Source organism: Tenrec ecaudatus, chromosome 4 (genome assembly GCF_050624435.1).
Source record: "Tenrec ecaudatus isolate mTenEca1 chromosome 4, mTenEca1.hap1, whole genome shotgun sequence".
NCBI classification, from domain to species: domain Eukaryota; kingdom Metazoa; phylum Chordata; class Mammalia; order Afrosoricida; family Tenrecidae; genus Tenrec; species Tenrec ecaudatus.
The window spans coordinates 39925085-39951004 of record NC_134533.1 but is presented as its reverse complement, the minus strand read 5'-3'; the positions used below and the strand labels follow the sequence as shown (position 1 = coordinate 39951004).

General features: G+C 43.0%; 1 protein-coding gene and 1 pseudogene across 1 annotated transcript in view; both read right to left on the bottom strand.

The window, feature by feature from the left end:
* Positions 1-25920, bottom strand: part of DCDC1 (doublecortin domain containing 1) — a 469848-nt gene that overhangs the window by 103567 nt on the left and 340361 nt on the right. The window lies entirely within an intron of this gene.
* Positions 19498-20042, bottom strand: LOC142444272 (large ribosomal subunit protein uL5-like; annotated as a pseudogene).

The window sequence follows — 25920 nt, the reverse complement described above, 5'->3', positions numbered from 1 at the left end:
GGAATTTCAACATAAACAGTGCTCTTATTTCCAAGAACTGATTGTCCTCTATGTACAATAGTGGAGGGACGCCAGTGCCTGCCTTGACCGCTGTGAGGCAAGTGCTGGACAGGAACAAGATTAGAATCTTAAAAGCTGTCCCGGGGAGCCAAATTACTGTGCACTGCGCAGGGGAGGAGGCAAAATGCGCAAAGAAATAAATGGAGTTTATTCTATGGTTTTTAGCGTTTATTTCACAGAGACAGAAATAAAGATATCTAAATCATAGTTACAGTCACTCTGTGTGAGAAAGCTCTCTCTCTCTCTTTCTCTCTTTCTCTCGTTCTCTCTCTCTGGGCATCCTCTTTCCCACACCAACAAATATGCCTTCAATACCATATTCTACACACATCAAACAAGGATTCCCAAGTATGTTCTCACCATTACACTTCAAAAATAAAAGAGGGAAAGAGATTTTTTTTTCCTCTCAGAAAAGTATTGCTAATTTTAGTCCCATAGGGGAATCGATGAGAAATGGTTCAGAAGGATAACTACATGTGATTCTTGGGGCGAGTGGGCACACACACACACACATTTGCATACGCTCGCGCACGCACACAGTCTGCTCTCAGGTGAGACTAGTCAGCACCAACCATCAGCAACTGTGAGTCCATCACTAGTGGAAGGAATCCATGTAACCCAACCTGGATGGATCAGCTTCTCCAGGACAAGTGGATGCACAGAGGCGCTCAACGCTGATGGATTTACACACTCTATCTGCAACTTTAAGCAGCAGCTGCTTGGTTGAAAGCAGGTCAGCTGGCAACCACACAGCTGTTTTTAAGAGTCCAGGATAGTTGCCAGTTTAATGTGAAAACCAGCCTGTCTCTCACAGAAGTAAATTGGCACCTCCCAACTGACAGAAGGAACTGCTTCCACATGGGCTGATTGAGGCCACTTGATAACAAGGAGCCAAGGGACTACAAACACACACACACACACAGAGAGAGAGAGAGAGAGAGAGAGAGAGAGAGAGAGAGAGAGAGAGAGAGAGAGAGAGAGAGAGAGAGAGAGAGAGAGAGAGAGAGAACTTTGGGGAGGGCAATTCACAAATTTAGACACGATAGACTATTGGGATTCAGGGGAGAGTTTGAAATTACACATGGAACTTTGGCCAAGATCATTTTTTAAAACAAATATCAGATGACCCCTCCCTTTCATTTCTGAATATGTGCTCCTTTATTGACATCCCAAGGGAGTGCCTAATACTGATTTCCTAACTTAAATGGAAAGTACAAGTTTGGAATTTGATGCCCAAATTTCAAATCTTCCAAACAGGGACACAATCACACCACATCACACTGATAATTGTGGAATTTACAGCTGTTAGGTTCAGGAGCTCTAGGCCAGTCAGACACCCAAAGAGGTTACTTCAACACAAAATGACTCCCAATAGAATGTGTTCTCCACAGCTTCTCAATTTGAACATTCAATTCTCTATAACTTTCTTCACAGTCTTCCTTTTTAAATTATAGAAATAATAATTCTATTAAAACATTAGGTATGTGAGTTTTTTTTCTCCTTCCCCCTTCTCATTTGGGCTAATAACCAAAAGGTCAACAGTTCAAAACCACCATCTGTTCCAACTGAGAACGAGGGGCTTTCTAGTCCCATTAAAAGTTACAATCTCAGGCACTCACAGGAGCAGTGCTACCTGCCCTTCGAAGTCTCCATGGGTCAGAATCAACTCAATAGCAGTGGGTTATTTGTTAGATTTTTCCAAGGAACACTGGTGGTGCAATGGTTAAGCACCCAGCAACGAACCAAGGGAGAAAGATACGACAACCTGCTCCCATGGAGACGGACAGCATGGAAGAGCTAAGAGGGTGGCTCTGCTTTGCTCTGTAGAGCTGATACGAGGCAGAATTCCCTTAATGGCAGAGGGTTTCCTCGTTATGGCAGGTTTGAAAAGAAGCTAAGGTTTAATTTACAGATCTTAACTGTGCAGCCTGATGACTCTTTACCAAATGCAGACACTAAGTGTAAGTGCAGCTTCAAACAAGCGTTAGGGTTGCCCACCACCTCACTTCATTAAGCTTACATGAACAGAGACATTAACTACGTGCCCCAGGCCAGATACGTAGCAAGGCCAGGATTCAAAGGAAAGATGGTCTGACACCACAGTCCCACTCAGCCACACTGCCTCTCTCCAAAGAGAGGGCAAGGAGAACATGAAAATCAACGCCAATGGGAATAAATTCCCAAATTAAATTATGACAAATTATTTACTTAAAAAGGATAGAAAGAACATTTTAAAAAGTAATTTCCAAGTGACCCCAAACTCTTTTATATCAGAGGCCACTTCTGTTTGCAGTGGGGCTGGTGTGTCCAATGGTTTGACTAGATGCCTTGATTCATAATTTAAAAAGATGAAAACCTAAAAATTCCATAAGCATTGAGCAATGTCTTTCTCAGGAAGAAAAGAGGATTGAGCCATTCAAGCAGTTGGAATAAACTAGCAGTACTTAACCCAAACCCAAACCCACTTCCACCAAATTGATTCCAACTGAGAGTAACCGCTCAGAAGTTTCTAAGCCTGTCATTGTCTACAGGAGCTGGCAGTCTCAATCTTTTCTCTGGAGGAGTGGCTGGTGGTTTTGAACCACTGAACTTGCAGTTACCAGTCCCATGCTTACCCAAAAGTGCTAACAGAGTTCCTTAACAATATATTTAGGAAATTCTAAATATATAAACAGTTCTGATCATAACTTGAACCCATTCTATTGAAGAATGCCACGTGGTTTGGAAGGTTGCGTGTTAACCTGACCGGGCTAAGAGTTTCAGTGGTTTGGCAGTTGATTCATAGTAATCCCCCATGATGGGATCTACTACAATGTAATCCCCCATGATGGGTGAGAGCCGCTGTGATCAGCCAATCAACTAAGAAAAGCTTCCTCGGGGTATTGCTTACTCCCAATAGAGGTAATAGGGCACTGTGGAAAACCTTGCTTGCATTTTGCTGCATCTGGATCCTGCATTAGGAGCCCTGGTGGTATGCATAGTGGTTAGGCATTGGATTGCTAACTTCAAGGTCAGCAGTTCAAAACCACCAGCTTCTCCTTGGAAAAAGATGAGATTTTCTATTTCCATAAAGAGTTACAGTTTCAGAAACTCACAAGGGAAGATATACCCTGTCTTATAGGGTTGCTACAGTTCAGCATTGACTCCATGAGAATGAATGCAGCTCATTTAACTTGTCATCTGTCACATTGCCTGGTGATCATGGGAGTTGTCAACTGCCATTTACCTACCCATCATGGAACATTCCCTTCTGCAACTGGAGGCTTAATGTTTGATTTGCCAGTCTTGGTAGTAGTTGTCGGTCCCTGCAGCTATGTGGGTCAGAAGAAGCCTCCAAGTTGATCTGACTCCCAGACTTACCACTTACCTGCTCCCACAATAGTGGGAGTCATTTCATGATAAAAACCTCTTTGTATATATACATACATTAGCTTCACTGAGTTTGTGTTTCTAGAGAACCCAGCCTAAGACAACCATCAATAGTAATCCTATTCCTTCTGAAATGACCTAGTGAGACTAACGCCTTCTAGACTGTTATGGATTGAAGTATGACTCCAAAAATATATATGGGTGTATGTGTTGTACAGCCTAATCACTCTACCTGTGGTTACAGTCCCACTTAAGAATAGGTTGCCCATGGCATGTAAATGAGGCAATATATGTGTAAGGTGTGTCTTAAGTCGATCTCCTTTGAGATATGAAAGCAGATTGGGCAAGCAAACAAGAAAGCAAGCAGTGATGGAGGAAGACAGGGGCCATGCCACAAGAAGATTACCAAGGAAGAAAGAAAATGAAGCTGAAAATCAACAAGGATCTTCCTCGAGGCCAGAAAAGAAAGTCTACTCCTAAAGTCATCATTCGGCATATGGACGTCTAGTCTAAACCACCAGAAAATCCATTTCTCCATGCTGTCTCCCCAATGATGGAATTTCTGTTATAGCAGTGCTTGATACCAGAGACATGGATTAAACTAACAATGTGGCTGCTATTAGGTAGCTTGTTTTTAAATAAAAAGAAAATCATAAATAAGATTTGATCATTCATAAACATTTTCTAAGTGTGGACAGTGCCGAGAACTCCTCTGGGCATTTGAGATACAGGCATGAAAAAGATAAACAAATATACTCCTATTGTGGTGTTTATATCAACCAACAAATATAAAAACTATCTGAGGATGGTGTTATTCAGGAAATTAAAATAAGTAAACATGATAGAGACTATGAGACGATCTTATATGAAGTAGTCAGGGAAGGCTCATCTTAGGAAGCAATATGTAGCTGGAATCTGGATGCAAAACAAAAGCAGAAGCAGCCATGAGAAGGTCCTGGGAAGAGCGATGGAGGCAACAATAACAGCTGGGACAAAGGCTCTAGGTGGGAGCTGAAATGGAACCCCAAAGGCAGCCATGAGCCAACTGCAGTAGAGGCTTAGATTAAACTAGTAATAGTGGAAATTAGAATAAGTGGAAAGATTTGGGATTTAGGCATATAAATAAATAAATTTGTCATCAGGACATAGTTTGGAAAAGTCCATTTCAAAAGGAAGGGCTCAGCATCAGAAAATGACCATATGAGAATTATTGGAATAGAAGTAAGTCTGGAAAAAGGGGGGACATTCTCTTTAGATGATTAAGTTTGAGACACCAATTACACCTCCACATCAAAACATGTGGCATGAAATTCAATTTATGTTTGGACAGTTTGTGGTTGGAGCTAAAGATTTGGGAGTCACTGACATCTAAATGGTATTTAAAGCCATGTAAATAAATGAGATTGTCTAGGGAGAGAAAGCAAAAATAGAAAAGGTCAGAGAACAGAGCCATGTGAGAGTGATGTCTAATGTTATAGCAATAAAGAGAGGGGGCCGCAAGAGAGCTTGAGTTTCCAGTGACATAAGAGGAAAAACCAAGAGAACATTCTGACTTAAAGGAATGCCGCCTACAACAGAATGAAACACGACCCGGTCCTCCTGGGCCTACACCGCCTGCCCAATTGTTCTGCTCAAGCCCAAATAGAGGTCCCCAAAAGTGGAATGGAGCTTGCATAGCACAGGCAAGGTGAGCATCCAGCAACGACCTCTGAATTGGTGCACCCAGTGTCATCACCTGGGAATTTTCTCTCTGGTCATAATCAATTTTTTTCGTAAAAGCGGTTTCGCTTGAACCTCGGGGGTTTGTGTGTGTGTGTGTGTGTGTGTGTGTGTGTGTGTGTGTGTGTGTGATGATCAATTTAAGAGAAGAGCATGCAGTTGAGAAATTATGTTCCCTGCTCGGGAAAAATGCCGCAGAAACTGTTGTGATGTTGAACAGAGCATACAAGGACAGCGCTATGGGGAACACTCAAGTGTACGAGTAGGTTTCTCATTTCAAAAAAAGGTAAAATGGCTATTGATGATGAACCTCATTCTGGATATCTATCAACTTCTCGAATGGGAAAAACATGTCACCTCTTGGTGCATTTGGAGTTCAATCCCTCAGGTCAGACTGTTAATCAAGCTTTCTATTTCACGGTTCTGAAAAGATTGTATAACAGTGTGTGACAAAAAGGCCTGATTCGTGGCACATGGGGTACTGGTTTTGTCACCATGACAACATACTCTCACACAGCCATCTCGTGTGCCAGTTGGGGGCCAGAAAAACAACATGCCTCTATTGCCCCATACACCTGACTCACCTGACAACCTTGCTCTGTGCAACTTCTTTTTGATTCCACAAATCAAGAGGGACATGAAAACCAGAGTCTTTATGACTTGGAAGAGGGGAAGAAATAAAGGAAAGAGGTGCAATATGTTTCCCAGAGTGGGGAACAGATTTGACAAATGCATTAAGTGTAATGGAGAGTACTTTGAAGGGGGGATTAGGTTGTTTTCTTAAAAATTTTAAATGCATAACTTTGGGGGGGAATTCAGTTTGGGGGAGGAGGGGCTACACCCTTGTAAGCCTTAATTTACAATAATTTGTGGGGACTGTCTTAATCCATCTCACTGAGGGTTTTCTTCTTCTACAGTGACCCTCTGCTCTACCAAGAACCATGTCCGTTTCCAGGGGGCTATTGTTCTTAGGTACCATCAAATCAGTTCACCAACAGCAACCCTATGCACAATGGAACGGAACACTGGCAGGGCCTGCACTTTCCTATCAATGGTCCTTATGCCCCAGTTCATTGTTGCAGCCCTGCTGCCAGTCCCGATCACGGAGGGCCTTCCCCTTTTGTACTGCCCGTCCACTTTACCAAGCATACCTTTCTCCTGGGATTTCTCTCCTGACAACATGTCCGAAGCACGTTAGATGAACTCTGGTCATGCCTGCCTCCAAGGAGCAGTCTGGCTATACTTCTTCCAAGACAGATCAGTTTATACTTTTAGCAGTTCATGGTATTTTCAATTCTACTTCAGTCTTCCTTGTTCAATGTTCGACTTTCACATGCATATGAGGCAATAAAAAACACCATGGTTTGGGTCAGGCTTGGGTTAGTCCTCAAAGTATCATTCTTCCCAATAAAATTATATTATAGTAAAAAAAAATTTAAGTAACATTCTTGCTTTTCAATACTCTAAAAAAGGTCTTGTGTAGCAGATTTAATTAATGCAACACATCTTTTGATCTCTCGGCTGCTGCTTCCATGGACATTGATTCCACCAACAAGACAAAATCCTTGACAACTTCAAACTTTTCTTCATTTATCCTGATGTTACCTATTGGTACAATTGTGAGGAATTTGGTCCTCTTGACATTGAGTTGCCATCCATACTGAAGACTGCAATCCTGAATTTTCATCTTCCTCTTCATCAGCAAGTGCTTCAAGTCTTCCTCATTTCAGCAAGCAAGGTTGTGTCCTCTTTGTATCACGGGTTGTTAATAAACCTTCCTCCAAGCCCGATGCCGTGTTTTCCTTCATATAAGTCAGCTCCTCTGGTGATTCGTTCATCATACAGATTGAACAAGTGTGGTGAGAAGATACAATCCTGATGCACATTAAACCATGCCGTATTCCTTGTTCAGTTTGTACACCTGCCTCTTGATCCAGGTACCAGTTCCTCATGAGCACAAGGAAGTGCTCCAGAGTCCCCGTTCTTCTCATGAAGACCCACATGTTATTACCATCCACACAAATGAATGCCTTTGAAACACATGTAAACACCTTTCTGGTTGTGGTAGTTTCACCATTTTATGGCGACCTGATCCAAGACTGAGGGGGTAGTCTAGTCTGCCATCAGGTCACAGCCTGATTGATCCCTCCTTGTGGGGGTGGCCTTCTCATGAATATTCTGGGAACTTCCTCCTCTCTGGAGGCAGAACACACACTCTCTCTGCTTCACCTTTCTGTGGACAAGCCACATGGAGCCATGCTGATGGCAGCCAGAACCCTGGAGAGGCTTCCACCTCTACTGGATCCACAAGACTTTCCACCTACAGGCCTGTGATCTTGCTACATTTGGCATCATTGCATATGCTGTGTGAGTCTCAAGAGGAATTCATGGACTAACATCAGACTCATGGGCTAAAATCAAACTTATGGACTTGATCTGGATTAGGATAGGATGTTTTATTGATGCATAATTACTAACCGATATAAAGTTCTCTCTTACACATGTATGGATGTCTCTCTCTGGATTTGTTTCTCTGGTCAACCTGGACTAACACGCTGGTATTCTCTGCTTTGAGCCAAGACTCATCTGACATCAAAAATGATATTTCTGTTCCACATCCTCTTCTGAATCCGGCTTGAGATTCTGGCAGTTCCCTGTCAGTGTGCTGCTGCACACTACTAAGCGGAGAAAAATACTTCTCAAACAGTTTTGAATCAGACCTCTTTTATGTATAATATCTGTATATTATGTAAATATGTGTGCTGTTATGTCCAAGGATGACATGTGTCTTTGTTTGGAGAGGTAGGGGTAACAGGTCGTGTGTACAAGTGTGCATGAATTCTTGAGTACCAGGCACTTAAAAGGAAACACTGAAGGATAATATATTGCATTGGGCTGAAATCCTCAAGGGCAACAGTTTGAAACAACCAGCCATTCCACGGGAGAAAGATGGGGTTTGCTACCTGCCGTAAAGAGTTACAGTCTTAGAAAGTCACTGTGGCAGTTCTGCCCTCTCCTATAAGGTCCCGATGAACAAGCATTGACAGAATGGCAGTACGTTGTTTTGGTTTGGGGTGTGTGTGTGTGTGTGTGCGTGTGTGTGTGTGTGTGTGCAGTCATTGAGCCCCAAATCTTCCAAGAGTAAGATCAGAGAGAAATGCTTTCAAAGGGTCTGTTGTGGGACACTAGCAGTGCTGGAGATGTAAAAAGTACTGGGTACATTAAAAGAGACACAAATAAAAAGGTTCCTTATTTTGATTAGCTCTCATTTGAATGTATGCTTTCCACGTTGTCTAAGTCATCCCTGTGCAGACCAATGAGGACATCTGACTCGGCGTCTTGGAGCATGGGCATGCCCTGAGAGATGTGCCGAGGAGCAGGGGAGCAGAGCTGGCACAGACACACCTGGCATGCAGAAAAGAAATTTCCTTATGGAGCATGTGTCCTTAACTCTATCACCACCTGTTAGTGTGCCCTACTGAGGGGGCTGCTCTTCCTGGTGCTCTCGGTCACCATATTTCACAGGCCAGCCATGTTTCACATCCCAACAGGGTCATCCAGGGTGGGCAGGTTTAAAGTAGTGCTTCCTGATTCACACACCAGGAAGAGATACTGGCTATCCACTTCTGAACAATTAGCCAATGAAAACCCCATGCGTCACAGAACATTGTCTGGCTTACTCGGGTTATTGAAGGAACTGAATGATGAAGAGCAATATGCCCTGTAAGGGGCAAGATAAGGGACAGTGAAGGCGAGGGACACCCTCAGTGAGAAGGCCTGATTCAGTGGCCATCCTAGTGAACTAAAATATACCATGAGCATGAAGATGGTGCAGGACATACGGCTGTCATGAGTTGGAGGTGACTCAATGGCAACTTACAACAAAAATACGCATGCCCTTGACTAGGAAGCTACAAGCAGAGAACATGAGCATCTCTGGGAACACAAGCACTCATACGAACATGGGAAACCCTCTGGAGATGATCGGGACTAACTAGAGAATGTAGATAATAAGAGCTATCAGGGCTAAGACGCTGCATTGATGCAGGTGGGGCTATTTGTCAGGAAGAGGTGGTCATACCTAGTTTGACTTTATTGATCTTATTTGTATGTCAGGTTAATAAGTTCTGAAGACATTAGGTTTGCATTAGTAATAAAGCACAATTGCTTTTGTAATACCAATTCTCATGTTTATTTTCTTCTTATTAACTGTATTAAGCTATTTACACAGTGGAATTGTATTTAAAGAGTTATTTAGTAAAGACATGCCACAAATAGACAGTTTCACTAATGCTAATCACGCAAGGGCAGTGAAGCAAACTTAAGTTCAAGCAAGGAACATGGGTGCGAACTTCTCATTCTTGTGGCATTTTCCAGGCCAGTAGGCTTGAAATTATGCCATTCCAAAATAATTCTGGGGTGGGAAGCTTCCTAGGATGATACAGCCACATTTAAGTGGAGTTACAAAGAGAGCCTGATGGGAGAAGGCTGTAATATTGCTGGCATAAAAATAGGTACTGCCAGGGAGTGAGGCAGTTGACGAATGGGCTTGCTGAGGGAGGGCTAAGGGCCATCCCCGGTCTCAGAAAGAGGCTGGCCTGAAGGAGCAGGTGCACGCTGTAAGGAGAGCCCAGGCAGCAGGGAGCGCCACGAGAGCCACCTCGGGGAGGAGGGGGCACACTGCCTGGGAGTCAGTGTGACCCAAGACTGGGACCATGAAACAAGCAAAATGCCAAAGCCTGTCTGTTTCTGAAGACAGACATACTGGCGGTGAAACCCAGTCAAGTGCTTCCATGACAAGAACGAAAAGTCAGTGGCAGCAGGGTCCAAACGGCCTGAGTGAGGAAGCTTTGAACTGGATATTTATTCGGGGCATTCCAGTCACTGCTAAGGCCACCGGACTCCGCTGTAACTCAAAACCCCACTGTTCTGGATTAAATTGCATCCTCCAGTAAGGTATGTTGAAGTCCTGACCCCAGATACCTAGGAATGCGACCTTGTGTGGAAATGGGGTGCTTGCAGATGCTATCAGTTAGGTTAACACAAGGTCATACTAGTGTAGGATGGCTCCCATTCCAATCAGACTGGTGTCCTAATAGAGGAGGAGCAGAAGAGAGACCCAGAGGGGAGACAGTCAGGTAAAGATGGAGACAGGTGCTTTATGCTGCAGCATCAAGCCTGGGAATGCCGAAGGCTGCCAGAAGATGGGAGCAACAGGAAAGGTTGTCCCCCTAGTCCTGTGGAGAGAGGCTGGCCCTGCTGACATCCTGGGTTTGGACTTCTAAATAAATTTCTGTCTTGCTAGGTCTCCCGATTTAGCATACTTTTTACCAGAAGTACAGATTGAATCGCATCGGCAGTAAAACTCAGTAAGGCTCAGAAACAATATGCAGGGAGATTTCCGAGGAGCAGGGTTTGGAGGGCCTGAACGAGGCCTCTTTAAGTTAACTGCTTATTAAGTACAACTTATTGACTGCTGCAGCCTTGGGGTGATTATGGTCACAGGTGTACAGACTTGAACACCTAACCTCTTCCCCGCTCCCTGATTACCTTTCAGCCATTCCCAGTTTGAAAAGCCAATACTTATGGCAGTATCTGATAGGCGGAACACTGAAAAGAGGGTTCTTCTAGATATATTTTGCCAATAAACAGATAGATAAATATTTTCTAACCAAGAAAGGGGGTTGAGTTGAATTCTCACAAACAAGGTAACTGTAACTGAAATAGCGACAAATGGTCTTCTATACTTTTTAGGGGGAAATAAGTAAACTTACTGAAAATAGGGGATAAAGCTAGCACGGACAGAAGAAATATTATATCCGTCTCCTAGACATTTACTATTCATTCATCAAACATCGACTGGCTGCCGTGTCCTGCTGAAGAGGGTAGAAAGACCAAAGGTAAGAATGATCTGCTCCCTGCTTGCCGTTTACTAAAAAGTAGACATGACACAGCTAATGAGGATGCCACGCAACATGCTCTTTCGGATGGCCTTACCTCAAAGAAAGATCTGTTCAGAACCTCACACTCAGTACTGCTCCATGTGACTTGATCTGAAAAAAGGCTCTTGACCAGGAGTTTAATAAAGGTAACATGAAGTTAGAATGGTGTGGGCGCTCCCTAATCCAATAGGATGGGTGCCCTTACAGAGCAGAAGAAGCACACACAAATGCAGAGTAAAGATGGCCACGTGAAGATGAAGGTAGACAGTAGACTTATGCTTCCAAAAACAAACAACTGAGACCACCAAACTGTTGACGAGGTAAGGAAGGATTCTTCCTCTAGATCAGTGGTTCTCAAACTTCCTAATGCCATGACCCTTTAATACAGTTCCTCATGTTGTGGTGACCCCCAACCATAACATTATTTTTGTTGCTATTTCATAACTGTAATTTTGCTACTGTTATGAATCGGGCGAGTCCTGTGAAAGGGTCGTTGAACCTCACAGGGGTTGCGACCCACAGGTTGAGAACCGCTGCTCTAGAGGCTAGGTTCTCAAACTTATATGCTCCTTTCCAGAAGAAAAAAAAAATTACCCTGTCAATTAAAAACATTTGTCCAATAGTCCATCACCCAGGAGACGGGGAAGGTTCCTGCTTTGGGATCATTCTAGTCCATACCCTTCTCCCTCCCTCCCCCACCTCCACCCCACCCAGCCCTGGGCTCTAGAGCCTTCAGATAAAGGGTAGCCTTCCAACATCTTGATTTTGATAACAAACATCTCTTAACTCAGTCACCTAGTTAGTGGTCATTCATTATGATATCTTTATAAAATGGCACCACCTTGAAAGAGTTCCCAATAAAGTTATCTTTAGTCTACTAGATTTCACTTAAAAGTATGATATGTTAGGGATTGAATTATGCCCTCCCAATGAACGTGTGCTCTCATGCTAAACCCTGAACCTGTGACTACAACACTGTTTGGAAATAAGAGATTGTCCATGAGGAAACTCTGATAGGCATACCCAAGTTATCCATCTTCACCCTTATGTCACTGGCAGAGCTGTTCTTTTATGTTAATGAGGTATTATCAAAGGGAGCTGCATCCTAACCCTAATCACTACTGAGTTGTACTAAGAGCAGTTGTACTAATGTACAACAACACACACAGTTGGAAACAGAACTGAGTGCCAAAGAGCACCAATGCCCCGCCCCCCCCCCCCAGAGGCTCCCAAGGAGGCCTTTGTCCCCCTGCCATGCCCTGGATTTAGACTTCCAGACTCCTGACTGTGAGGAACTAAGATTCTGTTCTTCAAGGACATCCACTTGTAGTATTTTTTGCTACAATACTAGGTAACTAAAACTGTTCATTATAAAATGCTGAACATCTACTTCTTTAAAAAGACCTGCTCTGTTTTTCTTTGAACCAAAATCTATATGTACATTAAACTTACAATTCTGAATGGACTTTTCAATGATAACAAGGCCCTGAAATAGTGATTATCTGGCTGAAGGTTAATCCCTGGTGGTAAATAGGGAAGGGTTACTTAACCACTACGTGCTTGTGCCTGTCTATCTACAGTGCACATAAAGGTTCACTGTGCATCAAACTTGCAGGCACCAAAAGACTCCTAGGAAGGAGACACGTCAGCCTAGGGTTCAACTATTCTAGGGGTGCTACCTTTACACAGGGTTGGCAGAGTTGAACCCACTATTATTTTTTATAGAGAGCGAATAGTAATAACAGATTCTCAGAGCGGAAACACCTACCCGTCTTGAAATTACCCACTGTCGTGCTTAGGTCACTGGCAGGGACAGCGTGGATCAAGTCGGGGGCCAGTTGCTGTCTTCACATCACTGAAGCCTCTGACACGTTGTCTAGGATGTCTGCATAGTCTGCAAGGCTCGAACCTGCTACTGGACCGCGCTGGCCTCTGCTGCCAGCTCCTGCCCATTACCCAAGTGGGCGGGGCTCTCGTTGTCCCACTTCCGGGCCCACACTGCTCAGGAGGGAGGGTGCGGCACATGCAAGGGACACATTCAGAACTCGATTGCCCTGCACAAGCAAATGCTATAGCTCTGCTAAGCAAGCCTCCGGCCAGAGGAACTCAGCTCACACTCCAGGAACAGCTAACTTACCTCACCACTGCTGGCGGTTGTATCATGCTGCTACCGTTCTTTCTTCCAGGTCGAGCAGGCTCAAACCACGGGGGTCCCTGGTTTTTAAGCCTCTCAAGATTCTTCTTGATGGTAGGAAGCACCCCCTTAACTAAGTGGAATTAGCCTTTATATGAGCTTACGGAGCCCTGGTGGCAAAACCCATTGCGCTATGATCCCCGAGGTTAGCAGTTCAAAACCAGCAGTAGCTCCATGGGAGAAAGACTGTGCCTTCTACTCCTATAAATAGTCATCATCTCAGACATCCCCAGGGGATCCCGGTGAGTCAGCACTGACTAGAAGGCAGTGAGTGTGGCTTTTGGTGGGGAGTCTACACCTTGTCAATTTCAAGGTATGCCCCTCCAACAGGGCCAAAACTTGACTGATCTCCGTGGTAAACCATAGGTTACTCAATTTGCATCATCCCAGCCAATCACTCTGTGGACTCATAGCACTGTGGTTAGAAAGGCCATATAAAAGCAACTATTGCACGGAAACTGGGTAATCAATCTCCCTGCACCCCAGTGCAAGAGCTGATCTCCAAGGAATCTTTCAAACCAGATTCGGTGAGGCGCTCTGCCCAAAACGGGAACCAGCGGGACTTCTCAGTCTCAACTATTTGAGACAGGAATCAACTGCAGTCAGTAGCAAGCTCTTCTGACAAAGAATACATCTCCTAAGTGCTGCCCAGTGACAACTGATGCTCTCACACCCTGAATCTTGCTCTCAGGATCCTGAGTCACACCCTCACCAGGCATCAGAAGCCACATAAAATATACGGAGAGGGAGTGACTGTCGCAAGCTGAAGGAAGATCAACAATTTAAATCTTAAGAATATTAAACAGCCCCAAAGTTCAAAAGCTAGAGAGTTGTTCTAAACCATTTAGTAGGAACGTGTGTAGTATTTAAGGGAAAGTTTGTTATTTCAACATAAGTCTTGCTCTAAAGAATTTAAAATAAAATGAGAGGAAATTTGTTTTGATATATCATATTTTATGAAGATGAGTATTGAATTTGTCAAACAGCTAATGTTGTAGAATTGAACTCAGTTTTCGTATGTGATAGAATATTCTACCATAATTCTTAATAGCTGGTCATAGAAGAGGTTTAACTTTACTGAATACTAACTAAATTCTACTTAATATGAAATAAAATAAAACAGCATCTCATTTAAGAGTAAATTGAATAAAAATAAACAGAAGGAAGTAAATAATAAAACAGAGCATAATAAAATTTAACCCAAAAATTAAAGAGAAAATCATTGAAATGAAAAGTTAACATTCGTAATCTTATAAGTAGACTGACAAATGACAGAGAGAGAATGCACAACTGACTACTTTCCTAAGTGAAAGAAGAGACTTCACTACTAACTCTACAGACATTAAAGTATAACGAAATACTTCAACCAACTCCCAGCCTGTACGTTCAGCAGGTTAGAAGAGATGCACCCACTCTTTGAAAGGCACAAACTGCAAAAACTCACTCAAGAATAACTAGATAACTTAAATATCTTCGTATTGAAGTTTTTTTGCCAATGCCTTTAGGACTGCTTGACTAGCTTCCTTGAATATCATTGGTTCTTGGTCATGTTACTTCCTAAAATGGGTGAAGGTCAACCAGTTCTTCCAGGCACAGTGATGCCGTGTATTCCTTCCATCTTCTGTGGGTCTCTGTGTCATCCAATTTTTTTTTGCTCATCAGATGATTTGAAGCTTGAGTTTTTCCTCAGTTCTTTCACCTTGAGACATGTTGAGGAGATTCTTCCCTCTCAGTTTCTAGCTCTAGGTCTTTATCCATGTCATTATAATACTTTACTTTGTCTTCTGGAATCACTTCTGGACATCTTCCATTCAGGTTTTTACTTCATTCCTTCCTTTTGCTTTAGCTACACAAAATTTAAGCCCAAGGTCACAACTATGCTGAAGAAATTGATGAAAAATAAGGCTCCAGGAATTCACAAAAATATCAATTGAGAGTGTGTTAGTCTGGGTAGACTAGAGAAACAAATTCATGGACACACATATGTGTATAAGAAAGAGGTTTATATACAAGAGCAATTGAACATTCAGCAAACATCCAGCCCAGTAAAGATCAAGTCCATAAGTTCAATATTAGCCCATATGTCTGATACCAATCTATAAAGTCCTCTTCAGACTCATGAAACACATGCAGTGATGTCGAATGTAGAAGATCACAGGCCAGTGGGTAGAAAGTCCTTGGATCCAGTGGCATTGGAAACATCTCAGCGCTGACAGGGGTCTCTGCATCAGGGTGGGTCCATATGTCTTGTCAGCTGCTATGTCTCCCAGGGTGTGAGCAGAGAGTCTCCCACCTCCAAGGAGGAAAATACCAGATTTCCCAGAATTCTCAGGAGAAGGCCATGCCCACACAGAGGCCTCATTGACTATGATCTTATTGACAAGCTAGACTCCACCCCTACACTCTTAATCCTCAAATTGATTAAATGATTATATAACCACCACAGAGAGGTTTCAAAAACAGATGCAATGCTGGGAATCTCATTTGTCAAGAGATTTAGAAGATAACTACTAGCTGGTCAAATTACTGGCAAAGATCTATATTTGTGCCCATTCCAAAGAAGAGTGATCCCAAGGAGGGTGAAAATGATTAAACAATACAATTAATATCACACACAAGTAAACTTTTCTTGAAGAAAATTATCACAGTTGCAGCAGATTGACATAGAGCTGTTGTAAATTCTAGCCAGATTCAGAAAATGACATGAAATGAGGGATGTCATTTTTTTTTAAATGTCTGGCGGGTCTTGGCTGAAAGCAGAGAATCAGAAAGATGTTTGCACACATTTAGTGGAGATGCCAAAGCAGTGTGGGAACTACGCAAAACTATGATAGCATTGCAAAGACTGGGAATCCAGAACACTTCATTGTGCTCACGTGCAACCTCTACATGGAGAAAGAGTTTTTCAAACAGAACGAGATGTCCTGCAGTTTACAATCAGGAAAGGTGTGCAACAAGGTTGTGCTCTTTTACCACTCAAAATTCTAGAAATTCATTTTCCAAATTATACTTGTGCTCTGGGAAAAACAGTTAAAAGATTGAAAAAAGAAGGCACAGGCCAGAGGGAAATATTTTTAAATACATATCTGATAAAGGACTCATGTCCTGAAATGTAAAGAACTCTTAACACTTAGCAATAAGAAAGCAAATAAATCTACTACCAAACCACTGCTACCAAGTGTATTCCAACTCAGAAGAGACCCTACCCGACACTCTGGAACTGCTCGAGAAGGCTGCCAAGCCTGCAAATATATTTTTAAAGATCATTGTATTGGGAGCTCTTACAACTCTTATAACAATCCATACATCAATTGTATCAAGCATATTTGTTGCCACCATTATTTTCTGAACATTTACTTTCTATTTGAGCCCTTGGTATCAGCTTCTCTTTTTTCACTTGTGACCACTGGATAAATTATAGATTATTTTTATTATCATATTTTACTGACCGCTGTCTCCCTTCCCCAACAGTTTCTATTATTTGTTACCCTGGGTGCTGGGCGGGGTGCTATGTGTTGATCATTGCAATCAGTTCCCCCTTCCTCCTCTTCTCTCCCCACCTTCCCCTTACCCTCCTGGTATCGCTACTCCCATTTCTGTTCCTGAGGGGTTTGTCTGACCCTGTGCGAGCCTGGAAATCTTTATGAAAGCAGACGTGTCATCTGCTTCCTTTGGAGTCGCTGCTGGGCTTGGACCACTCACCTCACAGTTAGCCAAATGCTTAGTTCCCTGTGTCACTTTTGGAGGCTCCTCAACAAGCAAATATCCAATTTAACATAAGGCAGCCGGGAACAGGATCCAAAGTGGTAGACTGGGGGCACTATTGAGGCCATTTATAAAAAAAAACTCAAGAAATCCAGCTGAGGTTGTGGGAAACTGAAAACCTGGAAGAGAGCATATGCAAACAAACTCTCAACATTCGTACGTGACGGAGTCTGGGAGGCCAAGACTTCCGTGGAGGGAACCTTCATGTTCGTAGGTTGAAGATGCGTCCCACTCACATTCTCTTAACTAAAAGTTCTTCCCCTCAGAGCTCGCCCCGCCCCATAATGACCCTAATTTAAGGTACTGTCTGCAAACACATGGTCACTATACTCCCGAGAGTCAACTGCTTGCAGAGCTATCTGCCTCAAGGTCATCAGTCATCTGAGGCAATCAGACCCTATTGTCTGTCCCACCTTAAGTAGGCCCCACTCCCTTCCCCTGTAGAAGAACTCAAAGACACCTAAGATCAAGCCAGCTCAGAGATGACCAAGGTTAGTTTGCTATCTTGACTCCAGAGTCGTCCCATCTTGTTACTTATGTGCTTTCCTCTCACGTGTGCGTCAGTGCCTCCCCTTTCTACTGCGTGTATGTCCCTAGCTCATCCCTCTTCTGTTATATGCCTATTGTACAACCCCTTCCTGCTACTTATGCGCCTACCATGCACGGCCTGCGTGCCCAAGATTATCTACACCCCTGAGATTACTTTTCTCCCTCTCTCTGTAGAGACCTGGCTCCTGAAATTATGACTGTGGAGGTAGCCCTTGCATGCTTCATCTTGTCTGATGTCGCTTTAATTTACCCTTCCATTACAGATCCACCCCTTAGGACCCATCAGTTGTGGGGAGGCTGATCCCCCACATGAGGGAGGCAATTCTAGAACTCTGAGCTCCAAAGAACATGAAAACAGCGAGTAAGCCGTGAATTGCTAACTGGCCCAGATTCCACTTAGGCCTTTTACATTATTACTGCAGGGGCAGAGAATTAGCTTGACTCTCCCTGGACTGTGCCAGCAGCCACACTGGTTTCCAGTAGCCAGAGAGGCATGATTGCCCCCTTCATTACTCAGCATATGCTGATGACCAAAGGGGTAGTCACTCCCACATCCACTCACTTGGCAGCTTGTCATGACCCCACTAAGCCGCTCCTTCACCTGGTGGTCCACCTGGCTCACTTCCTCCCAGTAGCCCTTCCAGGTGTCACTCCATTGAGTACCGCATGTCTGCCACCCCAGATATCCGCAGCTTAAGCTCATGATGGCATCTTTTTTATTCCTATATTTTTCTTCCTGGTTCCTTCCCTCTCCACCTTTCCACACCATTCCTCCTACTGGCTGCTTTCATGAGGTTTTCAATGGCTACTTTCTCAGAAGTAGACAGCCTCTTCTTTCTTCATGGTCTTCTCCCAGTCTGGAAGCTCTGCTGACACCTGTTTACCCTGGGTGACCCTGCTGGCAATTGAAATGCCAGTAACATATCTTCCAGTGTCACAGCAACAAGCAGGCCGCTATAATATGACCAACTGATGGACACATGTCAGTTACATAAGCTGCCTAGACTCATGTGTAAGTTCAAGCTGAAGATGAAGACAACTGAAGCAAGTCCGCAAGAGCCAAAAAATGGCCTGGAGTATATCCCACCTGAATTTCTAGGACATCTCAGAAATAGATTTGGCTCATTGAATACTAATAATAGAAGAACTGATGAGCTGTGGGATGACATAAAGAACATCGGACATGAAGAAAGCGACAGGCCATCTAAAAGACAAGAAAGAAAAGACTAAAGTGGATGGCAGACGACGCTCTGAAATGTGCTCTTGAACTTAGAGTTCCTAAAACAAATGGAAGCAAAAGAGCTGGACAGGAAATGGTATTGGGCAGGTCGAGAAGACATATTATAATGAAATGTGCAAAGACCTGAGTTAGAAAGGCAAGAAGACAGAACACTCTCGGCATATCTGAAGCTAAAGGACTGAAGAAATAGAATCGATCCCCATAATGACTTTGTGGTAGTAGGTTGAGTTATTGGTTATGATTTTATTTCCCCCAAAATTTTTTTTTAATTAAACAGGTTCTTGGGCAGAGGCTCATGAAAGAAGCAACATATCAAGAGAAGGCCAGCCTGGGATCCTGACATCTCTACTTCAAATTCCAACCCTTACAACCAGCAATTTAGACCGCCCTGGGTTTCAGTTTCTAATCCTAAACTAAGGCATTTGGACAATATAACTTCTTTAGACCTCTTTCATTGTAAAATAAAAGATAAAGGGAGGAATGTCTATATTTCAGTATTTCTATATTTATATTTCAACGCAGCGTGTGTGTGTGTGTGTGTGTGTGTGTGTGTGTGTGTGTAACCAAACTCACCACCAAGTCAAGTCCAATTCATAGTAATCCTTATAGGACAGAGTAGAACTGCCCTTGGGCTTCTTTTTTTTTTCACTGTAAACTTTTTATTGGCCTTTTGAAAACAGGGAATTATTTGCCAGGAAGGAGATCCCATCATACTTCTGCTGGATCTAGCACATGGCCTGTTCTTTGCCGATTCTGTGTTTGGCCCAGAAGCGGCCTGTTCTGTGTTTCTTGTGGGCCATGCTGAGGTCCGGCCTCCCCAGCACCGCGGAGAAGTCCAGGCCATAGAAACCGATGCTCCGGTCCTACTTGATCCCCAGGTTGATGTGTTCCTGGATCCCAAGTCCAAAATTCCCAGTATCAGGGAAGCTGTTTTCCATAACTCGTACTCCCGCACCTTTAGACCTTTCTCCAAGATGTCCTCTGCCTTGGCTCTGTGGACAATTTTTTCATTTTCCCTTATGCCAACGGATCTGACGGTGTGTCAGGCTAAGAGAAGATGGGGTTTGGCCAGTGCGCTGCTCCAGCACCTGGGCTGCCCGGCTCCATCTGTCTCCACTCTCCACCGCACACATGGGGCGGCAGAGCTTGTGGACGCCCGCCCGCGGGCTCCAGGGTTCTTTCTTTCACTTTGATCCTGCGCCATGACGACGCAGACCAGGAAGAGAGCTGTCTGAAACTTTTCCTGAGGGTAGAAAGTCTCACATAGCCCGGAGCGACGGGTGATTTTGAACCGCTGACTCGGCAGTTAGAAGCCCAAATGCACGGCCCACTGTGCCCTCAGAGACCTGATGGAGAAACGGTGCATTCGCACCGGGGAATGCTAGGGGTAAGTGAAAATGAATCCGTTATGAGTAATGGCAAGGAAGACTCCTAGAAACAAAATTAAGCGGGAAAGCAAGTTTTTAAAAATACATATTAATTATAATATCATTTTCACAAAACTCAAAAACAGCTACAACTAAATAATGCCAGGGGGTTTCAAAAAGTCCATGGAAAAATTCCATTATCTTTCATTCCATTTCCATGCATTTTTGAAGCCCCCTTTTAACTGTTTAGAGTACATACGAAGTGATAAAGTACCATGAACAAAATTCAAAATTACAAATCTGAACAAAATTCAAAGTGTCTGCTACGAGGTACTGGCAGAGGCAGAGGAATGTATGAGAGGGGGAGGTCTCTGGCTGAGGAGGCCGATCTTGGCCGTGTTCTGCTTTCTCCGCAGGTAGTTGGCACACTGATGTTCATTTTACTGCTATGCATCTTTGCTCAGATACGGTATATAAGTTCTTCTGTATCTAGGTATTACTTTAAAAGTTAAAAAAAATCAAAGTTTAGGAAATATGAATCAAAGCTGCATCTACTGACCTCCCCATAATGTGTTCTATTATGTTAGGACAAATCTGCTGTACATGACTTCTACCCCTTTAAAATGCTGAAAAGCAAGAATGCTAGTTTGAGGACAAAGGTGCACCAGATCAAAGCCATGGCTTTTTCAATCGCCTCATATGTATGTGATAGTCGGGCACTGAATAAGAAAGACCAAAAAAGACCGCAGAGAATCTTGAAAGTACCATGGAGTGCCAAAAGAACAGACAAATCTGTCTTGGAAGAAGTCTAGCCAGAATGCTCCTTAGACGCAATGGCCAGACTTTGTCTCGGTACTGTGGAGAATGACAGCGTGCTTGGGGAAGCAAAAAAGAGAAAGACCCTGAGGAGGTGGCTTGACACAGTGTCGGCAGCGATGAGAACAAGTATGAGGATGGCCCAGGCCCAACAGTGTTTCTTTGTGTGGCATCTTGGGTCATTATGAGCCAGAACCAACTCAACAGCTTCCAACAGCCTCTCTCAAAGAGTAAAGGCATTTACCTTGTACCAGAGAAGTGGTGACAGCACCAGGCAGTACTCCAAAACTAGGTCCTGGGAGCAGCTTAGAGATGGAGTGTAAACAGAAAGCCAATTTTTCCTGATTAATCAAGTAGGTATCGAGTAGATATTTTCTGTGGAGGTACACCAGCCCCCCACAACTAACTGCGGGTTCGGTAGGTGCTATCATACAGCTAAGATATATAAGGATTGTAGTAAAGTCATAGAGTATAGGAGAGATAGGAGAGAGTAAAATAAAGAAATCAGGCACATTTCATGGTAGCATGCTCCCTTCAGCTCCTCTTCAGTGGTACATGTGGAGATGGGAGACAAGAAGGCAGGAGAGAGCTCTCGTCACCCTTGGGCTTCTGAGGCAGAAAAATATATACTGTAGCAGAAAGCCTCTTCTTTCTCCTGTGCAGTGGCTGGTGAGTTCAAACTGCTGACCTTGTGACTGGTAGCCAAATGTGTAACTCACCATGTTACCAGATCCGTTCTATCTATTTTTCCTTCAAAATGTTTGTGGAAACTTTCTAGTATCTTTTGATGCCATTTTAAAATGAATTTTTGTAAGTCCTCTCATGCACATATAACTCAAAACAATTTTTTTCAAATTTACAATAAATACCAAAAATACAACTGTCAAACAAATCAAGTATTTATAGTGATCTTGGAAGCACACCAAAAGCCATCTCACAGCTTAGGCAAGCTAGATCCAGTTGCAAAGGGGACTAGTGTTTGGGCTTGACTCTTTCTCTTCATGGGTTGGGCTTGACTCTTTCTCTTCATGGGGAGGAAGTGAACTTCCTTCTGTTTAGTCACCCGGTAGAAAAGAACTGGTCAAAGCAAGTGGCTGCAAATAGGAGGGAATGTCTTCTCTGGCTGTGAATGAGTGGTCAGACCCGTCATCAATTCAAGGGCAACCCCAAGGGTGTTGGTGCATAAAGAAGCATGCTAGGGAAACGGAATCAGCTATTTGTGAATAATGAGCACTCTTTCTGACACGCACAGAATTGCTTAATTCCAACTTTGAAGTTAAATTATTAATCTATTAATTTAAGCATCACCATACTTTGACATTAAATGAATAACAAAAATGTCCAGGAGTTTGGTATTATTGTCTCTAATACTAGTTGCACTGCTTATTATAATATTTAGTCTCTTTTTCTCATGGAAGCAATGATCAGGCCGGCTGTGGCTACACAACAGGATCTTAAAAGAGGAGGATTCTTTGCCTGCTGCTTCTTGAAAGCAAGCTTATTAGGAATGACAGAAGAGGAATCACAAGCATGCATTTGCTACATTTCAGAGCCCTCTTCCATAAGGTCAGAGGGACTGTAAAGAGCGTCAAGAAGAGACACGTGCAGATATTCACGTCTCACTTCAAAATCTTCATGGACTGCACGTTTCTCAGTGGATCTCAGTGAAAAACAAGTACTCGGGATGTCGCTCTGGTCCCAAGAGAAAGCAGGCGTTGACTGGAGAACATGTTACATTAACGAAACTTTGATGGCAGCTGGTGGGTCAGGCTTGGGGGTAGCATAATTCATTTTTGCTAATGCCATGTTAAAGGGAGCCAACCCTGTCATGGACTTAGCTGTGTCCTAATTACTTGGAAAGGAAACCACAAAAGGACAAATCAGCACTACTTTTTGTTACTTACTAAGTTTTATGTAATTCCAAACTAGGGAAAAGCTACAAAACAAAAACAAGAAGGTTCCCATATATCCTTTACCTAGATCCAGTTATTATTTTAATTTAGTTTGATATTTAGTCATAGATATAGAAGCTATCGGTGAGAGACAAAGGTGGGGGGCGCGTTAGCAAGGCATTTCTCAATAAATATCATTAAAATGTGTGGGCAATACCTTGAGACTGTATATATTCTGATCCTTATCAAACTTTAATCCCCCACTAATAGCATTCACGTGTGATTCTTGCTGGAACCATCTATTCTTATTGTGGTTGTGAAATGATGGTTTGCTAACTCCATCATTTGTTCACTTACTAGTTGTCTGTACTGTAAGAAAGAACTTCTCTTTTCCATTTTAAAGTTAACTACTTAATATGAGTGTGGACTCATCGACTCTTATTTTATCTAATGTACAATAATTCACTACTCCAGGTACTTATTTTGATGCTCAAATTGTCCAGTAAAGACATTTTGATGGAGCAACTGGCACACGATGAGTTTTCCAAAGTTATCTGTCGATCGCTCAAAACATTTGAGGCACAATCCCGTGCTCTCTTGTTTGAACAGAGCCACTGACAAAGCTCTACCTTGCTTAGAAACTCCTGTCTGGACACATTACTCTTTCACAGCACACAATCTCTGTTTTGCTCCCTATCCGGGGCTGCAGTTAATTACATGAAGAGACAGATGCTGAGCCTTGAGGCTTTCTCTGCCACTGTGGTGAGGCTGAGCTGCGTGCCACGAGCAGGTAGCGAGAGGAGACAAATGCTGTTTGACAAGGCAGCATATTCCAGCACCCGGGGTTAGAAAACAGACAAGCCACTGTGTGTTCCCAAGCAAAGACAGAGAACTATCAAGCAGATTGTTTCTGACAGAAATCATATCACAGCCGCACTTCCAGACAAAGTCCGTGTGAATGAAATGATACACTTTCTGTTCCCCATCTTCCCCTTTAAGAAAAAGCAAGTCTATTAAAGGTACATTGAAGGTGACAGCTCATTGTAAGGTGGTTAGCAAGATTGTATAAGCTTGTTTTCCCTTTAGAGATATTAAAGAGTCAGCAGCAGTTCATTGGTTTAGATGCAGCAACCATTCCACTCAATTCTAAATTAATTTGCAGTTCCCTAAGTATTCCAGCATAAGTACCCTATGTTCAGTGAATGTTGTGTCCAAATAGGAATTTAAAACTCCATTATGGTCTTTCCTTAACAAGGGGAAACAGAAAGGATGAATAAACTTTCCTAAATTTTATTAAGCCATCATTAGATGAAATATTAAGTCCCCAAATGCAAACTTATGCTAGAATGAAGGCTGAAGTTAGTTTTAGAAACCATCGATGATTTGTTCTTACCTTAGTGGATAGAAAAAAACCACATAAAATTAAATATCTCTCCTCAAATAGTTAATTAAGTTGAAAAAATAGTTCTTATCCAATACATAAATAGGTATGCCAATGTTTTCCTCATGAGTTATCTATTACGGAGAATTTGAACATTATTTAATCAAAATTGAATAATTTGTAGCACACATTTTTCAAGTGGTAAACAAACTTCTGTTTTCAGAAGTCCAGAAAGAGCTCCACGACAACGTGCTGTGAGCCCAGCTGCTGGAGAGAGAGTAACATTAATGGTCATTCCCCAGTGGACAGCAGGGAGGGTGCCTAACAGAGAGGCAGGGACACTGCGTATCTGCCCAGCAGGCCCAGGGTAAGCTTTAGGCAGAGAGAATCAAAAGTTTACACTAGGCACAGTCATGAAGAAGAAATGAGTGCTCAAGTTTCTCTGATTTTTCTGAAACTAACTCTATTTTCAGTCATACTGCAACCCTAAAAACCAAGTTACAACGTAGATACTCTACAAGGAAACTTCTGTTTTCTGCTATAAATCAGATTATAAATTAGGAGTGTTTGGCACGGGAAGATGGGGAACATTGGGATAGGGGAGGGCCTAATCCTACTTCCCTCCCTTGCAGTTTATTATTATTATTTTGGGAGTCTCTTCTGTAGATTAAATAAAAAACAACTAAAAAATTGGGAGTGTGCTGTTGATCAAAAGCTTGCATCAAATAAATCCAAAAACTACACGTTTCTATCACAGAAAGGCAAACTCCTCAGTGTGAAGAGTGCTGTGGCGGAAGAGATGCAGAAGGTTGTCTGAACATCTCATGTGACCTTGAGAATGTAAGGAACTCTTCCCAGAAAGGATGCTGCCATGCAGGTTACTGAAGCCAAGACCATACGAATGAGTAGGAGCTAGTGGACATAATAGAACAAACAGAATGCAAATAATGAGAATGCTGACATGAGGTGAAAAGATGTAACCAATGTGACGGAACAATTTATATTTTGAAATTCTTAAATGGGAACCTGATTTTCTAGGTAAACTTTCACTAAGACACAATAAAATACCATTTACAGAGATGAAGGAGTGGGATGCGTGGTGGGACAAAGAGGGGAAAGACCTCGAGTCTGAGGAAAGCGCTAAGGCAAGGCTTGGATAAGTAAGCATTACATCTCTAGAGAAGGAATGGGGTGGGGTGGGGTGGGGGGAATAAAAAACCATAGAGTGAAGAGCAGTATGCTTGGAAAGATTTTTTTAAAGCCAAACTCACTGCTATTAAGTCAATCCATGTGAACGCACAGTGACGCTACAGAACAGGGTAGAACTGCCTGCTCCTATGAGTCTGAGTCTTTATGGCAGTACAAAGCCCTTCTTTCTCCCTCAGACTTCGAAGATTGCAGCCCAACACATACCCACTAGGCCCAAACCAAACAGGAAACACCATGTTAGCATTACAACCCAGGTAAGTAATGCAGTCTTCCCCTTCCCTGTTTAACATCCACTCAAGGGGAGGGGCATGGCGGAATGTTTATTTTAGAAAGACAGCAGGGTGGAGAATGAATCAAGGATGGAGGAGGGTCACCAATTGGAAACCAAGAGAAATGCTCTAGAAGTGAATGGGTGCT